At 36.0% G+C, this 7,500-nt stretch overlaps 1 pseudogene; it reads right to left on the bottom strand.

Moving 5' to 3' along the window:
• Positions 1–854: 854 nt before the first annotated feature.
• On the bottom strand, positions 855–5,491 carry LOC137635981 (uncharacterized; annotated as a pseudogene).
• Between the last annotated feature and the right edge of the window lie 2,009 nt (positions 5,492–7,500).

Raw genomic sequence — 7,500 nt, 5'->3', positions numbered from 1 at the left:
TCTTTGCCTCACTTGCCTTGCACTTTACTTCCACATTTTTCTCTCTATATCTTTCATACTTCTCTACACTATTAGTCTTCAGCCATTTTTCAAAAGTCCTCTTTTTCTCTTTCACTTTTACCTTCACTCCTTCATTCCACCATTCACTGCCCTTCCTCATGCTGCCTCCAACAAACTTCTTGCCATACACATCACTTGCCATCCCAACAAAATTTTCTTTTACTAACTACCATTCCTCTAAATTACTAGTTTCTCTTACTTTCACTTCGTCATATGCCATTTTCAACTTTTTTTGATATTTACTTTTTACCTCCGGTTTTATCAGTTCTTCAACCCTCCCTAGCTCCCTTTTACATCCAACTACTGTATTCCCGTATTCTTTTGCTACAACTAATTTTCCTTCCACCTAAAAATAATCAGACATACCGTTAGCCATACCCCTAAATACGTGCATGTCTTTTAATCTTCCAAACATTCTTTTAGATATCAACACATAATCCATTAACGCCCTTTCTACCACTCTTCCATTTGCCGCTCTTACCCATGTATACTTGTTTTGATCTTTCTTTATTTTGCCTTGCTCTTTATATACCCCACTCTTTATATTCACATTTTCTCTCTATATTTTTCATACTTCTTTACACTATTGCTCTTCAGCCAATCTTCAAAAGCCCTCTTTTTCTCTTCTACTTTTACCTTCACTTCATTCCACCATTCACTGCCCTTCCTCATGCCGCCTCCAACAAACTTCTTGCCACTCACATCACTTGCCATCCCAACAAAATTTTCTTTTACTAACTTCCACTCCTCTAAATTACCAGATTCTCTTACTTTCACTTCGTCATATACCATTTTCAATTTTTCTTGATATTTCCATTTAACCCAGGTTTTATCAGCTCTTCAACCCTCACTAGCTTCCTCTTATATCCACCTACTTTATTCCCGCACTCTTTTGCTGCAACTAATTTTCCTTCCACCTAAAAATAATCACACATACCGTTAGCCATACCCCTAAATATGTGTATGTCTTTTAATCTTCCAAACATTCTTTTAGATATCAACACATAATCCATTAATGCCCTTTATACCACTCTTCCATTTGCCACTCTTAGCCATGTATACTTGTTTTTATCTTTCTTATTGAAAAAGCTAGAACTTATCACCATCTCTTGTTCAACACACATATCTACCAATCTCTCATCACTCTCATTTTCACCTGATGCGCCAAAATTCCCAATTACACCTTCTACCTCTCCAGCGCCCACTCTAGCATTTAAGTCTCCCATGACAACTACGTAATTCCTTCTACCCAGTCCTTCTACAGACCTAGTTAATTCATTTCAGAACTCATTCCGCTCTTCTTCACTTTTCTCATAACATGGCCCATACGCACTGACAAAAGCTTAACATACCCTACCCAACCTAACCCTTACCCACATGAATCTAGATGATATCTCCCTCCATTCCACTACTTTACCTGTCATCCATTCACTCAGCAATAAAGCCACACCTTCTCTTGCTCTTCCCCTTTCAATACCAGAAACTCTACCAGACATTTCACCAAACATCATTTCACCTTTCCCTTTTTGTTTTGTCTCACACGAAGCCAATATATCCATCCTTTTATTCCTAAACATACTTCCAATCTCACATATTTCACTCTATCGTACTACAGACAACACATTCAAACACCCAAAAATTAGAGTGCGGGGAGCAGTAACTCTCCCCCAAGCTCCACTTCTTTTATGTCTCACAGGATTAAATTACAGGAGAGGGGGTTTTCAGCCCCCTTGTCCCGTCCCCTTTAGTCGCCTCTTACGACACGCAAGGATGCATTGTCGCTATTCTATTTTTTTTATGCCCCCGCGCTATATATATATATATGTATATATATATATATATATATATATACGTGTATGTGTGTGTGTGTATGTATATACATGTATATATATTTACATACATATATTAATAAATAGGAAGAGTATAACAGGGAAAATAAATGCACTAAAAATATTTTTTTTTTTTTTTTGAGAGAGAGAGAGAGAGAGAGAGAGAGAGAGAGAGAGAGAGAGAGGGGGGGGGAGAGAGAGTTTCAGAAATACTAATTAGTAGAATAAACCTCCGAAATTATTCCATTTTTTCTCTATTGCAAGCGTACAGAAGAACTTGTCTACGAGTCATTTGGAAATTTGGAGGAATAGAATTTAATTGGTCATTGCTGGTGGTCTAAATCTTTTACTTTCCATTCATACGCAAAGGTTCAAAACAAGATTTCCTGAAAAAATCTTTTTGGGTTCAAACAATCGCTTTATCCCTGGTTTCAACTAGTGAAATACTGCTACATGCATGGTTGTATCAGATAAATTCCAGCTCCAATCGCTTGTGCCAAGTAAAGTTACAGAAAGACGGCAATAAAAGGTTGTCATTCTTAAGGAAACCTTCGCAACATAAGGGCATCGTAGCAATGCTCTCTCCAGGAAACGATGAGCTTAAAGTCTCATAAACTTGTTGTTGAGTGTCCCTGGTCTTGGAGTTAACAGCAACTGGGCAGGTTGAAAAGTTTTACCTTTCATGGTCAACAGATCTATATTCTTAGGAGGTTCTTGTTATCAAGAGATATGCAAAAAACTGAGTTTGATATCGTTACAGAAGAAACCCATCCTTATAAGCAAGCTTATGTATAGAACAAATCTTTATTTATATGCTCATTAATCCCGAAGACATTTTAATCTTTGATGCTTATATTTCCCTCTCCCAAATTATCCTCTTCAACTTTATGCCCAGCACCAAATTCCTTAAGAAATCACAATCAATATTCGTACTAATAATATTCAATATTAACAAATAAGTGTCATGTATATTAATAGCTTAATTCAACACTTTAATAACCTATACAAGTGAACATTAGCTCCTCTTGTTATAGGTGTACTCCATATTGTATGATTTATATGGAGAAATCCTCAGCTTTCCCGTCCTGTAGATGGCCCATTTCACCTGCTCTCTCTCTCTCTCTCTCTCTCTCTCTCTCTCTCTCTCTCTCTCTCTCTCTCCACGATCTTTCGAAATAGTTTTCATTTCAATTCACAATTTTGCTTAAAAAAAACAAAGAAAGAAAAAATAGACTATTTAATTGGAGCTGAATATAAATTATACCTGCCACATATATTTCTACATTAGTAACAATCTATCACCTTTTTCCAATTGTAAGAAATCATTCGCAGGAATAGAATAAGAGACGTGTTCTACCCTTTTTCAATAAGAAGTAGAAGTAGAAACACGCATGGTATTTTCTTTTATATTTAATACATAATAAATTCACAATGAAAACAATACTATTTTTCTTCTGATTCTTAGGGTAGAAGTTATGGTAATCATATGTATAATACAGATAGTATGTATTACAAAAACATATGGAGCTGATCTCAATATTTTAAAAGCAAAGCGTTAGAATATAGCTATAGAAATAGAAATCCCAAATTCAATTAAAATATATTCATAGCCGCGGCAAATAGGTTGTTAGCTAATCATAAGCGCAATTATTTCGTCAGAGGTATTCTCTGGTATATTCTTAGTCAGTCTTAACCTTTGTTTCAACTTAGTAGCAAAGAGGAAGACAATACTCAAAACCTTGACCGCCTTACTAAAGGACGAAAACTTGTTTAACGGTATAAGTGGTACAGAATTTAAAATCAAATTTGTCCTAACAAAGCAACTCACGAAAGGCGGCTTTGCACAGGGATGAGGAACAATCACTCTGCACTCTGATGGAGAATCTAGAAATTCTGGACCTGTAAAAAGAGCGTGCTATGAAGCATTTTCTCTGAAACACACCGAGTAAGACAGTCACTAGGGTTCTCATCACCACCTATATGGTCGAAAATCACTGTTCCCTTAGAACAAAGAGTTGAAATATCATTTAGCCTATTGTTAACTATAACTTGCTTCCTATCTGTTTTGCCAAACTCAAACTCCTTCGACTTAATCCAACTCAGAACAAACATAGAATCTGTAAAGCAATAAATATTACGAATTCGAATAGGAACAACAGCATTTATTAGCTGTTCAGCCAAATATACAGATATCAATTCCAGTACAGGAATAGACTTTGTTCTTAATTTCTTACAAAGCACATAATTCTTTGCCAAAATCAGCTTGGTGTCTGCTGAATTGACAGCCACCAAATATAAAGCTTAGCCTAACAATTCTTTACTTGTGTCCATATAGACCAACAAATTGTACACGTCACAACGATTACCAACAGAACGATGTAATACAATTTCTGAGCTCTTGTTAACCTGTCTGGCAATCTTCGAACATTCTTTCATCAGCTCGCTGCTTAACGGCGTATCCCATCCAATATCCTTGTCACTCTGCAAGGAATGCATAAACAATTTGCTTCGGTTTAAAACTGGTATTGAAAACCCAAAAGGATCATAATTGGAATGAATAGTACTTAAAATTAAACTTTTTGTATTAGCATTTGGGTTTAATTTAAGTTTACGAGTTTTAATCGTATCATTTTCTGTATTCCAAATTAAGCCAAAAAGCTTTGATTCTGATTCACTGCAGTCTTCAAACTTATTTAATTGTTCTCTTAAGGGTACAGAATTCGTACAAAACTATTGTAATTCGAATCCAAATTCTCGGAACGTCGATACAGAAACGTTTAATGCCTTGAACAAAACATTATCCGCATTTGAAGTTATGGCTACGTTATCCATGTATGAAAGGTTATACAAACACCTTTTTATACTCAAAGTCTCTTCATCATCATCATCAGTTACATTATGGTTCAGTATGTATCAGAGAGCTATCATTAACAAAAATGGAGAATATCTCATTCCAAAAGGCACTCGTAGGAAACGATAGCCAACAATTGAGAAATCGTTCTTAGAAATACCCTTAAACCATAAAAAAGTAACTTTCTCGTGTCCTCTTCTCTGAGAAAAAGCTGTAAAAAGGCTTTTTTCAAACCATAAGTCAGCAAATACTTGTCAAACCTTAATAGTAGTGTCGAAATCTGCATTTTATTATTCAAATTAGCTCCTTCCATGGAACATTGATTATGGGAAAGATATCTCTCATTTTTTCTCTCACTTAAATTCGATAGAAAGACAACCCTACACTTCGTCGTGTTAGAGTTATTTCGGAACACGGCATTGTGAGCTAAAAATGATATATCTGGATTCTCTCTAAGAAATGAGTGAAGATCTGCAATACGGGCAATTACTCCATCTTCAAATTGGTTCTGTATAACTGCATCGTATTCCTTTAACCTCTCAGGGGAAAGCTTTCTTTTTTGAGAATTGAGAACGGACACTGCAAGATTATAGTTGGGCGACATTAAATGTTGTATTTCCTTCTTCCATTAAGTGGGCACAACTAACCTACCTGTCTTAGGATCTCTCCAAATATCACTAAGAATGTTATCAATTGATTTACTATTTTCACTTGTCAAAACAGATTCTTCAAGGTCGTCTTGAGTATTCATAAGTGAAGTGAATATTGATTCGAGGATTTCGTCAGTCGCATTATGAATTTTTTGGTCATCAAAAAGTTCTTCTCTTCTAACAAAGTACTTATGTTACTATTAACGGTTAGTTATAGAGACGTATCGTCAGAGTTACCATCAAATGGAATACATAGCAAATTAAGGTTTTCTAAAAACAAAGAGGCACTTCCAGAAAGCATCAAGCCCGACGAAGTTTCATAAAAAGTAGAGGGACATTTAACATTGTAACCAAAGTCTTTCTGTGCAAGTGGGAAAATATGTCTTTGATCGCTATCAAGCAAAATTGTAAAATTGTCTATAATATTAGAATCTATATGCTTATCTGCCAGGGTATGACCCTTCTCAACCAGGGCGTCTACTAATTTCTTCAACCCAGCTGCCAGAAATTTTGACTTAATTTCGTCTACACAAAGTGCCCTTAATAACGGCTTTCCCTAGCCAGGAACATGAACAGGAAACTCTGTAATGTAAGTATCGTGATTCTTGACCGAATTAATTCCTTGAATCGTAAGATTCACTTTATCCACAATTGAGCAGTTGGGAATGTCTTCCGGAGACCCTTTTACTAAGGTTGTCTGGGAACCAAGATCCTTAAACACTCTCCATGGAATTTTACGACCCGAATTCTCTACATATACGGTCCCAGTAGAGAGAATTACATCATTAGATTCCTCTAAGCCTGTAGACATCGTTAGCATTCCGTTAGTAGTAGTTTTAACTACTTTGGTATCAGTACGTTTAGGAACATTAGCTTTATTTGCCTTAGTGCCCATTTCGTCTTAAACCTTATTAGCACTCTTTTTAGCTAAACCAAGGCATAAATAGGACATGTGAAATAAATGACATTTCATACACGGCCGATTAAATTTGAAATGACAAGCTTTAGCATTATGTGAAGTTAAACCACATTTATAGCAGCCCCCAACCGATTTAAGTTTCTCGCATTTACTACCAGGACTGGGGTATTTCATACACTTACTCAATTTATGGTCATTTGGATTAAATTATCATGGGAACACAGTGGGCAGGTCACCTTAAATTTAGACTTTGTAGAATCTTGTTTAACTAAATTCCCTTTCGTTTTCTCAGACAGGTTGGACTGAAGGTCCATAAATCTATTATTTGATTCAAATAGGTTATCCAAAATTTCTTTCAAAGATGGTTTCGACTTGTTTGTAATAGAGACAATATGACATTTAAATCCATCACACAGACTTCCCCAAAGAAAATATTGAAAAAACAAATCTCCCTTTATATCTAAGGATCGAACCTGTTCCTCTAAGACACGAGCTTCGCTTATCCACTTATAGCCATCCCTAGCATTAGGATCAAGATTCAAATTGTACAAACCTTTAATTACAGAGTATTGTCGACTAAGCTTATCACTACAAGCTTCATTGAGTAGTTTCTTAGCAGATTCATAATTCAAATCTTTCAAGGCAAGGGAATCTACCAGTTTCTTTGCGGGCCCCGTTAACTGTTTTGAGAGATAAAAAAATTTCTCAAACGAGGAAAGGTCGTATTTGGAAAGAAGACTTTCGAATGAATTAACAAATTTATGATAAGCTGTGGGGTCCCATCAAAATAGGTAGTTCTATCCTAGACAAAGTTATATTATGATAAGAATGATGTACTTCTTGCGGTATGGAAGGAGTTGGGGTTGCTGCTGCTACAGCAGACTTTGACAAGCGAGTTAATTCCCAAGACAACCGTTTAATCCCTAACCTTATACCGTCAGAGTACTTTTCATCAACTTCCGTCTGTTGGTGATACTGAACCGAACTCCAAAGTCTAAATTGAAGCATATGAGTATTTATCTTCTCATCAAGCAAATTTAACTCACTTAAAAGATCGCCTAACTTGTCAAGATGAAATTCACATTTAATAATATCTAGAGGACCCTTCTCAATACTCTTTAAAGTCTTCAAATTCTTCATGCGTGTCAGGCCAAGCGAATGGTTGAGGGACCTGCAGATGTCGGCCTTGAT

The sequence above is a fragment of the Palaemon carinicauda genome, unplaced genomic scaffold (genome assembly GCF_036898095.1).
Source record: "Palaemon carinicauda isolate YSFRI2023 unplaced genomic scaffold, ASM3689809v2 scaffold2064, whole genome shotgun sequence".
In the NCBI taxonomy this organism is placed as follows: Eukaryota; Metazoa; Arthropoda; class Malacostraca; order Decapoda; family Palaemonidae; genus Palaemon; species Palaemon carinicauda.
The sequence above is the reverse complement of the archived record's forward strand: the minus strand, read 5'-3'. Positions and strand labels throughout refer to the sequence as shown.